Source organism: Ruditapes philippinarum, unplaced genomic scaffold (genome assembly GCF_026571515.1).
Source record: "Ruditapes philippinarum isolate M1 unplaced genomic scaffold, ASM2657151v2 ctg8719_1_1_1_1, whole genome shotgun sequence".
Taxonomy (NCBI): domain Eukaryota; kingdom Metazoa; phylum Mollusca; class Bivalvia; order Venerida; family Veneridae; genus Ruditapes; species Ruditapes philippinarum.
The window spans coordinates 102584-116779 of record NW_026851719.1 but is presented as its reverse complement, the minus strand read 5'-3'; the positions used below and the strand labels follow the sequence as shown (position 1 = coordinate 116779).

At 31.2% G+C, this 14196-nt stretch overlaps 1 long non-coding RNA gene across 1 annotated transcript; it reads right to left on the bottom strand.

The window, feature by feature from the left end:
• Positions 1–521: 521 nt before the first annotated feature.
• LOC132738008 (uncharacterized) lies at positions 522–1834 on the bottom strand. Its single transcript, XR_009626809.1, has 3 exons — positions 1501–1834; positions 1017–1090; positions 522–676 (listed from the first exon to the last, which is right to left on the bottom strand). It is a non-coding gene; the product is annotated as an uncharacterized LOC132738008 (long non-coding RNA).
• Between the last annotated feature and the right edge of the window lie 12362 nt (positions 1835–14196).

The following is a 14196-nucleotide window of genomic DNA, read 5'->3' as shown; positions in this document are numbered from 1 at the left end:
GGAACAAAATTTTCCAGCCTTTTACAGCCTGAAGCTGAGAAAAAATGGGCTGGAAAAACAAGGAAAAAACATGGAACATTTTCCATGCTGCATGGAACATTTTCCATGTTTTCCATGGAAAAGCATGGACTTTATTCCATGCTTTTCCATGTACATGGAGTATTGGAACAAAAGTATGGATTTTTTTCCAGGGTATTCCATGTGTCTGCCAACCATAGAGGCTGGACTTTTTACCATGGTAAATAGTCCAGCCTTGATGAATAACATGGAAAAAATCCAGCCAATTCCAGCATCCCTGAATGTTCTTAAAATTAAAATTCTCTGAAGAAGATTCAGCACAGGAATGTTTGGGGTGGAATTTTTATTAGTTTAACATTGATCACATATTTCTTTCACAAAATTAATACATATCCTTTTAGTCCAAATACAGAATAGAACATCCTACATTCACTATAGCAACAAACAGTTATTTTTCTAGCTGCAGGTTTGATAGCTAGTTTTCTGGTTGTCGTATAAATTTTAGCAATTATTTTGCTCTTAATCTGTCAATGATAAACTGTTTTAATCTTAGATTTGTTTCAAGTGTTTCTGATTATTTAAATTACTATTTCTTATATTGATGTCCATTTTCAGTCCTCTACCTATGTTTCCTAGAACTTCTTGTGGTTGTGCTCACCTTTAAAGATAAAATTCATAATAAATTTAACACAGATGTGTAATGACTTATGTTTTATTGCATATAAATATTTTGCAGTTATATTTGGTATCTTTTAATAACATCAAATCTAATGTTTCAAATGTATTAACTATTAAATATTAACTATGCTTATGCATATTCAAAAATACTAAAGCATGCAGTATATCTTATTTCAAAGTGCACAAGTGTTTAAGAATTTCTCTGTACATGTATAAGAATTAAGTAAATTTGTGACAATATTTATCACCCAGTATTTATTTTTTTCAAGAAAAGACATGGAATAAAAAAGTACAGTCGTATTTGAGATTTAAAAATATACCTTTTCAGGATTAATACTGCACATCATTATTAAACACTGTTGGTAATTCTCACAGTCAGCACTTATGTCCCAGCCTGCAAGTTATGTAATTGTATAATGTAAAATGTAATTTTAGATTGTTCCATTTGAAAACACAACACATACATGGAAATAACAAATGATTATGATGACCCTGTTCAGCTGTTCAAAAACTACTGATTGTACCATTTAGTCCTATTTAATCAAATTGATTTAATTTGTTTTATTTGTAGGAAATGAAAAAGATCTACTAACAATTGTCATTTTAACAATTATACATTATAAAGAAATCATTGAATAATTTATATTTTAAAGATTATACATGTATAGATTAAAAACAATTATCAGAAAAAACAAATGCATGAAGTTGAAAAATATAAAAACAACCTTGATCTCTTGTTACAAATGTTGATAGTTTGATATATAACCTGTTTCTGCATTGATGTAACTTAAGGTTTATAAATACCTGATTCTGTTGTATATCTCCTTTTCCCAGGTGATTCTTATTGTTATCATACCAATACTTAAACACTTTAAAGTCTTAAACAAAACAATATCTCCAAAACTGCTAAAATATCAAGTACATCCTCTGTAATTTCAATGCACTCTTTGCTGACCCAGATATCTTAGAATTCAAAATTTACAACAGTTACTCAGGACAGGTCTATCATTATGTAAAGCAGGGTTAATCTGCTCATCATTTTAACTTATATTCTTTGAGCGTGAAAGAAAATATGAAATAGCTAATTGATATATAGATTTTAAAGATCATTACAAATTTTTGTACAAAAAAGATTGCAATGTCCTTCTAACACATTCTTCATATGAAATTTATAATGTTATCTCTCCCCAAAATAATCACATGGAACAGCCTGATCTGAAATGACCAGTGGAGTAAATTAGTCATTGCACAGATGGTTAGAAAATGCTGGTCAATGAGTTTTATCAGAGCTCTGATCTGTGTAGCATAAAATCTCAGTGGATGTAGTATTTATTTTCCTAAATATTGGTCAATTTAATATAGAATATATATGAGATTCTTTCATGCACTGTTTTTTGTTTATTTATTTATTGTTATCCAAAAACATGAATTCTTACAATTTAAAAATGGCAAGCAATGCAATCCCTATCATCTTGATTATTATAGTGTCTGAATGATTTAATCACAGACTTTAATTAATTTATAGTTAAACTTTAAAGCCTGTAATTAAAATGGATATTATTTCATTGTACATAACTTCATGTAGATTTATTTAAATAATAATATGTATTTTGAACAATCAATTCATTTATGTCTTTAGCATAGACATTTTTTTATGAGATACCCTTTTTCAACTACATAAAAAGTATAAAGTGTCAATTTCAAATCATTTACAGTAACTTGCATTAAAATAAATGATGATTGTATATTTTCTTCGTAAGTTTACAATATTGTGCTGAATATATAAAGTAAGATTTCTGTAAATTTTTTTACAAGTTTTTTCCAGCATACTTAGAGAAAGTTTAACACATTTCCAGCATCAAAAAATCTAAGTTCCACTTTCCATGCTACATGGGAAGTAAAGTCCATGGTTTTCCAGGCTTTTACCACAAATGTCCAGCCAATTTCCAGCCTATTCCAGCAATGCTGGAAATGGCTGGACAAAAAAAGTCCACATAGCATGGAAAAAATACCAATTTTCCATTAATTTCCATGAAATTCCATGCTTTTCCATAGTTTTCCAGGGTTTACCAGCCTCTCTTCCAGGCTTACCCTGGAAAATCTACACCCGGGGAATCTGGAGGCATGCTGCTCTACCTTTTGACTGATAAAATGCACTGGTGATAATTGTTGTTATATAAATTCCATTTTGCTATGTTACCTTGTTTTTTTATTGAAACCTGACCGGTCATTTTGTTATTTAAGAGACATTAAAAGCTGGTAAAATTATATTGGTCAGTGTAAAAGGAATCCAATTTAGAAATTCAGTAAAGATACAAAAATTGAACAGTAAGGCTTCAGATTTTCAAGCAATAACTCTGTGACTTTCCACTGTAAAATAATTGTTACTGTTTTAATATCTATTTGTTAACATCAGAATAACCTGTGCATATAATACATATTGTTTGTGATATTCCACTGAATAAATAAAATACACTTTAAATTATAAAGCAGAACATTGTGTTGAGATTCAACCCATCTTCAGTACAATAGTCAATTAATATATAATAATAAAGTTTTCCTTACTTATAAATAATGTTCAATACATTGACCATGTGTGACTCAAATAGGTTTCTCTTACTTATATGAAATGTTTTAGGTACTGTGGTCATGTGAGACTTTATTAGACTACACTTACTTATAAAAGGTTCAATATACTGTGGCCATGTGTAAGTCAGTTATGCTTCCCTTACTTATATAGAATACTCAATATACTGTGGGCTTTTGTGACTTTATAAGACTACCCTTTCTTATATATAATGTTCAAAACACTGTGGCCATGTGTGACTCAATTAGGTTTTCCTTACTTCTGTGACGGAAATGTACCTTATAGTTAATTTGATTGCCTCCCCTTTCTATAAGATCGCCATTTGTATTAAAAAAAATAAATAAATAAAGTAATCTATTAAATTTGACATGATTTAAAGAGTAGGTATTTTTACTGTCAAATGTGTATAATTTTAGGGTATCCATCAAAGTGTTTATATTTGAAATTGTTTATCTGTTACTCAAAATAGTTTGTAAGAAAAGTCAATTCTATTAACAGACGCTTATAAGGTTTAGTTAAAATCAGTTTCAAGAAACGTTTTATTATTTTAGCCAATCAAAATCATTGTTTTTATTCACTGCGGAGATGATGCTTCACAGGCATATAAATAGAGCGATTTCAGTGTAAAAAATTCAGTCTGGTCCTGTCCGTTGGAGAGTGGAAACGAATTCATAAATACTAACTGGTACGCAAAAAATCTCAGATTTCTGGTACTAAGGACGTTTTATGATTTCTGTAAAATTCCTTGGGCATAAATATTTTAAGAAATAGATATTTTAATTTAGATTTGGTTTTGGCTCCGGACCGTTAAGTTGTAATTATATTTACTAGTAGCCAGGCATCTTAGATACTGGTGCTAAAAATATCTTTACTTCTATGATTTAAATAGTTAGTCTGCCTGTTGTCCTTGCAAGAGTTGGATATAGGTAATATTGTATTTACTAGTAGCCAGGCATCTTAGATACTGGTGCTAAAAATACCTTATTGCCTAAGTAAAACCTCTTGGACAAGTGTTTGATAGAGAAGAGTTTAATTGAAAACATTATTAGAAGAATGAGTTCTTGAACGTTTTATGATAAGAGTTTGTTGATTTGAAATATAAAAGTTAGAAATAGGAGATAGGTTTAGGAATGTAAATTTTAGTTTGTTTGAAAGTAAGAGTAAATAGAGTTTTATTGTTTTTTGAAATATATATTTTGAATGATTCAAGTATTAGTTGAAGATTGTTATTTTTGCATTTTATAATTTCTAGAGTTTTTATTAAGTTAATATATAATCAAAAGGTTAAGAAACCAGAAGGAAAATTTATATAAAATATTTTAAATCATTTCGGATAAGTATCCCAAGAAAAATTATATATTTGTATTTGAGAATCTTGTGGTTTAAAATCATTTTATTTTGTAGCACTTGAATAATTAATCAACAGCTCGGTACACGCTACAAAATTGGTGGCAGCGAAGGTGGGATATATCTAATTTGATAGATTTCAAATAGATTTTTTTTTGGATAAAATAACATTATCACTTACCTGCGTTCGTTGAAATTTTTATATTGACGTAATTATTTTTAAGAATTATGGCTGAGGCTAGAAATCCTGAAGATTTGTCTGTTTATCTCAAAGAGATAGATATGTTGAGAAAAGAGAATGAAAGTTTGAGAATGCAAAACGAAATAGAGCTTTTAGAAAAACAATTGCTTAAGTTACAAACTACTTCAACTATTCAGACACCTAGAAATATTAGTCCTAATACATCTTTTCGTTCTCAGACAAAAAGACAATTGCCGCATATCCCTGAAAGAAAAATAATAGAAAAACGAGAGCAGTTGTCAAACACATTTTTGAATTCTGAACCACGTATTAGATTTTCAACTCCTATGACTCATAGTAAAACGCAAAGTAATACTTTCAAAAATGAACAAGAAGACAGAGATTTAAGTCCGGAAATATGGGATAGACATGTGACAAGAAGACGAAAATCCCAAAGAGAAATATACGATGAAAATATGAAATCAGATACTTCCACTAAAATTAATTCAAATAGGTCTTCTGTATTTATGAAACCAGCTACATTTGATGGCACCGGGTCTTGGATAGACTACAAAGCTCATTTTGAGGCTTGTTCCGAAATCAATAAATGGTCATATAAACAAAAGGGTCTCTATCTTGCTGTATCTTTGAGAGGAATGGCTCAAGGTATCTTTGGTAATTTAGGAAATTCAAGTAGTTATACAGAATTAGTCAATGCACTTCAAGAGAGATTTGCTCCCAAAAATCAGACAGAACTCAATAGAGCACAATTACGGGAAAGACGCCAGAAAGCCACAGAAACTTTATCAGAAATGGCCCAAGGTATAAGACGTTAAACAAATTTGGCATATCCTTCAGCCCCTGGTGATGTAAAAGAATCATTAGCGAAAGAAAAAATTATTGATCCCTTTTTTAATTCAGACATGCGTTAAGGAATAAAACAAGCAAGACAATTAAATTTAAATGACGCTGTTAGACATGCAGTTGAATTAGAATCTTTTTATCGGGCTGAACGAAAACATTTTGAAAAGCAGGGTAGTTATAGATCTTCAAATTCTAATGAAGCCCAAAACAATATGAAATACAATAGTGTTATAGAAAAGTTGATTAGATCCGTTGAGGAACTAAACAAAAGATTTGATTCTTTCCAAGAAGAAATATCTAAAGAGTATGTGTGCACAGAAGAAGAGAAATTTAGATATAGGAATCAAAGAAATACTTTCAATAACAAAGATTCAACCAGAACATATTCAACTGATACTCGGGATTGTTTTAATTGTGGTGACAAAGGTCATATTCAATACACTTGCCCAAATAGAAAACAAAATTTTGAAAATACAGACCGCTCAAGTGGAATAAAGTTTAGACAATACGGCAATGATAATGATTCAGAGGTTCAGGACTATGTTTTCACGATTACTTCAGGGTATCAGAATACAGACAATTTTTGTGAAATTTTAAAATGTGCACAAGAAGAAGATGAAAATATACAGTTGATAAAAACATGGATAGGAAATGGATACAGACCAGAATATCAGGAGATCTTAAATAAAAATTTCTTTTTGAAATCACTTTGGAGTCAGTGGTCAAAATTAGAGATTCGTGATAATCTATTAGTTAGAAGATGGGAAACATTAGGTTCTAGAGTTGTTTATTGGCAAGCCATTGTTCCTTATGAATTAAGACATATAGTTTTGGCAAAGAATCACAAAAGTTCAAAGCACCTAGGTATAAGAAAAACTCTCAATAATATAAGGCAAAGATTTTACTGGCCAGGGCTTCAAAACGATGTAAGATGTTATGTTTATGCATGTGAAACATGTCAAAAGACAAAAGATGTTATTCGAACAAAGAAAATACAATGTAATATTTGCGGGACCACTTTTAAGAAAAATTCATATTGGAAAATTCACACACGTAAATACCATGGGAAAGTAACAGTATCTGAAGAAAAGACCCGAGGAATAATTTGTGATGAAATAGAGAATAGAATGAGGTTTAGTTCATGTAGTATTAATACAGATATACGAACATTTATGAATAAAGTGAATAAAACATTAAGGACAAACTTTTAGGGTTTGTATTAAATAGCGTGATTGAGATAATTTTTGTTTAGTTTGTGAGTTTATATATGTTACAGTATTTTTGTGAGGTGAAACGAAAGATTCCTTTTCATAATATAATCTTTGATATTTAATAAGAAACATGCGGGGCGCATGAAGTCGGAGGCGTGGGTAATGTGACGGAAATGTACCTTATAGTTAATTTGATTGCCTCCCCTTTCTATAAGATCGCCATTTGTATTAAAAAAAATAAATAAATAAAGTAATCTATTAAATTTGACATGATTTAAAGAGTAGGTATTTTTACTGTCAAATGTGTATAATTTTAGGGTATCCATCAAAGTGTTTATATTTGAAATTGTTTATCTGTTACTCAAAATAGTTTGTAAGAAAAGTCAATTCTATTAACAGACGCTTATAAGGTTTAGTTAAAATCAGTTTCAAGAAACGTTTTATTATTTTAGCCAATCAAAATCATTGTTTTTATTCACTGCGGAGATGATGCTTCACAGGCATATAAATAGAGCGATTTCAGTGTAAAAATTCAGTCTGGTCCTGTCCGTTGGAGAGTGGAAACGAATTCATAAATACTAACTGGTACGCAAAAATCTCAGATTTCTGGTACTAAGGACGTTTTATGATTTCTGTAAAATTCCTTGGGCATAAATATTTTAAGAAATAGATATTTTAATTTAGATTTGGTTTTGGCTCCGGACCGTTAAGTTGTAATTATATTTACTAGTAGCCAGGCATCTTAGATACTGGTGCTAAAAATATCTTTACTTCTATGATTTAAATAGTTAGTCTGCCTGTTGTCCTTGCAAGAGTTGGATATAGGTAATATTGTATTTACTAGTAGCCAGGCATCTTAGATACTGGTGCTAAAAATACCTTATTGCCTAAGTAAAACCTCTTGGACAAGTGTTTGATAGAGAAGAGTTTAATTGAAAACATTATTAGAAGAATGAGTTCTTGAACGTTTTATGATAAGAGTTTGTTGATTTGAAATATAAAAGTTAGAAATAGGAGATAGGTTTAGGAATGTAAATTTTAGTTTGTTTGAAAGTAAGAGTAAATAGAGTTTTATTGTTTTTTGAAATATATATTTTGAATGATTCAAGTATTAGTTGAAGATTGTTATTTTTGCATTTTATAATTTCTAGAGTTTTTATTAAGTTAATATATAATCAAAAGGTTAAGAAACCAGAAGGAAAATTTATATAAAATATTTTAAATCATTTCGGATAAGTATCCCAAGAAAAATTATATATTTGTATTTGAGAATCTTGTGGTTTAAAATCATTTTATTTTGTAGCACTTGAATAATTTATCAACAGCTCGGTACACGCTACACTTCCATAATGTTCAATATACTGTGGCCATGTGTGAGTCAGTTATATTTCCCTTACTTATATAGATATTTCTATATACTGTGGCCATGTCTGACTTAAGTAGACTACCCTTACTTATATTTAATGTTAAATACACTGTGGCCATGTGTGACTCAAATAGGTTCCCCTCACTTATATGTAATGTTCAATATACTGTGGCCATGTTTGAGTCAGTTAGGTTTCCCTTACTTACACAGGAATTTCTATATACTTTGGCCATGTCTGACTTTAATAGACAATCCTTACTTAAATTTTATCTTTTAAAAATACACTGTGGCCATGTGTGACTCAATTAGGGTTTCCTTATTTATATAAAATGTTCAATATACTGTGACAATGTGTGAGTCAGTTATGTTTCCCTTACTTATTTAGATATTTCTTTATAATGTGGCATGTTTGACTTTAGTAGACTACCCTTACTTATATAAAATGTTCAATGTGGCCATGTGTGACTCAATTACGTTTTCCTTACTTCCATAATGTTCAATATACTGTGGCCATGTGTGAGTCAGTTATGTTTCCCTTACTTATATATAAATTTCTATATACTGTGGCCATGTCTGACTTTAGTAGACTACCCTTACTTATATTTGGTTTAAACATATTTATTTAAGCTCGATTGCGAAACAAGTTCTTGCAAAATATATTAATCACTTTCGAGTCTGCTTCCAACCATACCAACCATTACTGGTGTCGTATAAAGAAACATAGTTGTGACCCGAGTAGGGCTCAAACCCATGCTCTCTATTGGTTGAGAGGCAGACACCTTAACCACTAGGCCACCGCTCCCCTTTGTAATTATATTTAATGTTAAATACACTGTGGCCATGTGTGACTCAAGTTTTCCTTACTTATATGGAATGTTCTATATACTGTGGCCATAAATGAGTTAATTAGGTTTCCCTTACTTATATATAATGTTCAATATACTGCGGCCATATCTGACTTAAATTTGTTTCACTTACGGTATTTATGTAGAATGTGCTATACAGTATACTGTGGCCATGTGTGACTTTATTATTTTATTATGTTGAATTCTGCTTAAGCCGGTGCTAGGGGGCGTGGACGGTAACTTGCACTTTCCAGTACCGTCCATGAACAGGCTCAATCAAACCGAGCCTGCAACATTTTCAATTTTGTCGTGTTGGGCTTTCTTTAGGGATTCTGTATTTATCTATTTTATGATCACATCCGTGTTATTTGTGCCGTGTGGCGGCTGTAAAAAGTCTCCCCGTACATTTAATCAATGATGTTATATTTTCGATCCTTGAAGATCGTTCAGCACGACATTATTGTTGTGCTTGTGGTATTTTTAGTTTCAACTTTTCGGCATTTTCTAGTTGGGTGGTTCCAATATTCCTACTTGAATAATGTTGAATCACCCTAAGGATATGTTGCCTGCTTTTTAAATTTGTCTTTTGACGTCTTATCTGTGATATGCAGGCTTCATAACCTCTGATCCCCTTTCAAAATTCCATTTTAATTAGTTCCGCCAATTGTTTTCTCGTTTAGGGCACACGCTTTTTATTACTTGGGGACCATACGCCGCTTTTCATGGAATGGCACGGAAGTGTCACATTGAAGGTTCCATGATAACCGCCGTATGAACGCATCTGCGGATGTTTCTAAATTCAAAATTTTACTATTTCATGTTTAAATGTTGAATTCTGCTTAAGCCGGTGCTAGGGGGCGTGGACGGTAACTTGCACTTTCCAGTACCGTCCATGAACAGGCTCAATCAAACCGAGCCTGCAACATTTTCAATTTTGTCGTGTTGGGCTTTCTTTAGGGATTCTGTATTTATCTATTTTATTAGGGTACTCTTACTTATTTATAAGGTTCCATATCCTATGTCTATATGTGACATTAATAGGTACCCTTACTTATATATGTTCTTTATACTGTGGCCATGTGTGACATTATTAGGCTGCAATTACTTATATATGATGTTCCGTATACTGTTGCCATATGTGACCCTTACCGGTACAAGTCAACCCGGCCCCAAGTCATCCCGGCCCCAAGTCAACCCGGCCTCAAAATTGGTCAACCCGGCCCCAAAATTGGTCAATCCGGCCCCACGGTATTTTTATTTGGTCAACCCGGCCCCAAAATTGGTCAGTGCGGCCCCAAAATTGGTCATTCCGGCCCCAAAATATATATTTGTCGGTAAATTTAATTGCGCCGATTAAGTCTTTAATACGCAATATTGATGATGAATTATTATATAACATCAACAATTATATGTACATCAACAGCTGTGAAAACAAACCCTTTTAATAAGTTGGTAGTATCTTTCATGTCTTTATTCGATGTAAATTAAAGATGATTTCGTGAGTGTTAATGCGATAATTCGGAAGAAATGCATAGAATTTCGAGTTAAAAGGTTTGTATAAATATAGTTTCCAACAATATTTTTTCAATTCATTTGAATGTTTTTATTGAATACGTTCATCATTATAATTAATATTTGTTTCGTTTTTTATTAACTTATTTTCAAAGAATATTTACTGTGTAAAAAGGTATTGGAATATTACTAAGTGTTTGGAAAATTGATAGTGTTTTGCGTTTAATCTAATATAATTGATCATATCATTATTGTTGTTAATTAAATTAACACATTAAGGTTTCTTTTCCATGATATGTCAAAAAAAGTTTAGTTTCCCAAATTTAACATCTTTATCTTTAAACGTGCTATTTTGAATAAAAACACTATTCATCAACTGATAAAGTAGTATCAGAAGTTTGATCTTTTTACAGTATATCCCTAAATATGTCTAAGCAGTGCTTAGTAAGCACTACAATGAATATATAAAATAAATAATAAAAGATATCATCATTGAACTTTTGTTTTTGTTGTTAATTTTTATCTTATTTCTTGATAAGTGTTTACATTTTAAAGCAAAATAAATAATAAAAAAAATGGGGCCGGGTTGACCAGAAATAAAATTGGTTTGGGGCCGGGTTGACCAATTTGGGACCGGGCTGACTTGGGGCCGGGTTGACTTGGGGCCGGGTTGACTGTAATTCGACCCTTACTTATAGAGAATGTTCTTTATACTGCGGTCATATGCCACTTTAATAGGCTAGCTTTATTCTTATTTATTGTTCCATATACTGTGGATGTGTCCATTTGTGACTAAAAGGTTACCAAGATATATTTTTTAAGTTCCATTTACTGTTGCCATGCGTGACTTTAACAGGCTACCTTACCCGTATTTTATATACTGTGCCCTTTATGAATGTAACAGTATAGTTTGGTCATGAATTAACAAAACAAAATACCCATTTGGTATTTAAAATGCCATACGATCTGGCAAATTTAATGAAATAACGTTTTTAAGAACCCGATTATGTTTACAGGGAAGGAAATTCTTTGGGCAATTTAGTGGTCATTAGCCTCGACTATGGAAATTTTGCTCCACTCGCTCCCGCCATTTTGACTTAAAATGGAGGACGAAAAATGGATGAACAATTGCAACTAGCTTTTGCTGTTATTGTAATTGTATTACTGATTGTTGTTATTGGAATTTTGTTAACTACAGTGATCATTGTTTACAAAACAATATTGGCATGGACTAGCCTTTTTGTGTCCTGGAGTACTGATTTACAGTAATATGAAGTTGAACTTCTAAAGATGTTCATGGGTAAGGATAACAAGATGACAAGTTTTCAGGGAAATTTTAATTTGGTAAAGTTTTGCCACAAATTTAAATGTTTTATTACTGAAATATATGAAAGTATGTGGCATTTTCATTCCTATTGGATATACACCAAATGTAAACATGAGATCGAGGGAGTCAACAAGCACAGAAGTGCTTACAACAGTGTACAATACTCCAAGGAAACAGTAAACAGTAGTGTAAATCTTTTTACTACGTTTCAAGAATTGGAGTCTGCTAAATTTGCTCTAAGTCTAATTCTTGGATCCTTTATTCACAATTTTATCTGTATCTATAACTGCAACTTGTATTAAGTGCTGTGTGGTGACTGTAAAAAGTGGCGCCCTGCTGCTACATGTATCTACTAATTTGGTCACTCGGGATTGTTGTTGTAAAAAGGATACCGCTGAAGCCAGTTTAAAAGTCAATATTCACGAATTCAAAAACCTAGCTAAACACCGTTTTCTGGTACTTTCTGTAAATAGCTCAGGGGAATTCACCTAATGGAGTGTAATATTGAACTCAATGTTTTCGGCCGTTTTTAAAAAACAGTTATTCCTTTATGAGAAAATAATTAAATATTATTGTATAAATAATTCCATACAAATAATAAAGTAAATATACAAGTTTACGCTGAAAATAACCTTATTTATTATGGAAGATTCCACTACGTCTTTTTGAATTTTAATAATTTTCATTATAAACAATTTCACAGGAACTCGAAATTCTATCCAAAATAAGAAAAGAAAAATAATAAAACAAAAAAGTCCCCACTATATTTTTTTATATAGTGGGGACTTTTATTATTTTTCTTTTCTTTCAATAATATGACAGCATATTATGTGTTATGAACAAGGTGCAAGACAGTGAATGTACAAGGTGCACATTGTTTTCTACACCCCTGTATCTTTATCATTGAGTACATAATAAAAAAGAATTTATAATGAGTAAATTCACAAGTCGTGTATAAAATTTTCTGACGGTAAGAACATGTCAAAAGATCTCATGAGTTTTACTGAAGCAGATGTCTCAATAATTTATCTTTTCATGTAAACAAGTTTTGAATGATTTATATATATTTTTATTCATCCCTGTATCTATAATGTTTTGGGGGACATGTCCCTCAATATATTTATCTCTCTCTCTCTCTCTCTCTCTCTGTTGAGCTGCTACAAAATGATATGGGGGACATCTGTTGGTTTACCTAAAATATTCAGTATCATTTGGATTGTAATCTTACTCACAGGGAAATCTGTCATTATTTTATTAAATCTATATATATAATTAATATAAACAAGGGATACAAGTAGTGGCCTCACACTACCAGCACGGGTTCGTAATATGCATTCACACTTGTAAACTGTATAAAATATCCTCTATTCCATCAAAGTTATTGTAGAAGTTAATATATGAACGTTCCATTACCCAAGTTCTTATACAAACTCTTCATTAAAACCTGTAACATTGCAGGAAATAGCTTACATTTCAATGTCTACATTGGCTGTCAAGTTGTCGCCCATTTGGCAGACCTGTGTTTATGTTCAGAGTATTTTCATTGGCTGATGAAACTAACACTATTTATCACGGCTATATGCTGTTATTATCCGGATTATTATTATTCATTAGCCAATGAAATTGACAGTCACCAACAGAAGTTGGATTTACTCATGGAACATACGGGCAACATCAAAATAGAAGCCAAGAATAGAAATTATCAAAACAAACAAAAATTGTTACAATAATTTGTACCAAAAGTTCATGATTGCATCATTGATGGTGGTAACTGATTGATATTTAACCGATTACTGTACATGATTAAACTTTCTTATTTGAGCAGACATTTGCATTAGATGCCATTTTACAAGACTAATTTTACAAACGGAAAATTTTATGAACGTGTGTAAAAATTAAACATTAAAGGTTATTTTTAATTATATCTTGTCCGTGTTACAAAGTGATTCAATTATCGATTCTTTCAACAATGTCCAACAGTCAAAAGGAAAAAAAACTGTTGTATACTGCGTTCTATTTACTTTTTCATGAAGTGAGCAATTTTTAGTTGCATCCTTTGCTATATATTATATACGAGGGTTGATCAATATATTCATGGACACTATTAATAATTTAATAATTGATCAAGATATTATAAAGATTTTTTGCTATTTAGGAGAAGAATGTAATAATTTTTATATATATTGTGATTTTTTTAAAAACAAATCTCATTTTGTTCATTATATGTATCGCCATAGCAACCCTATACCGTACAACCGCC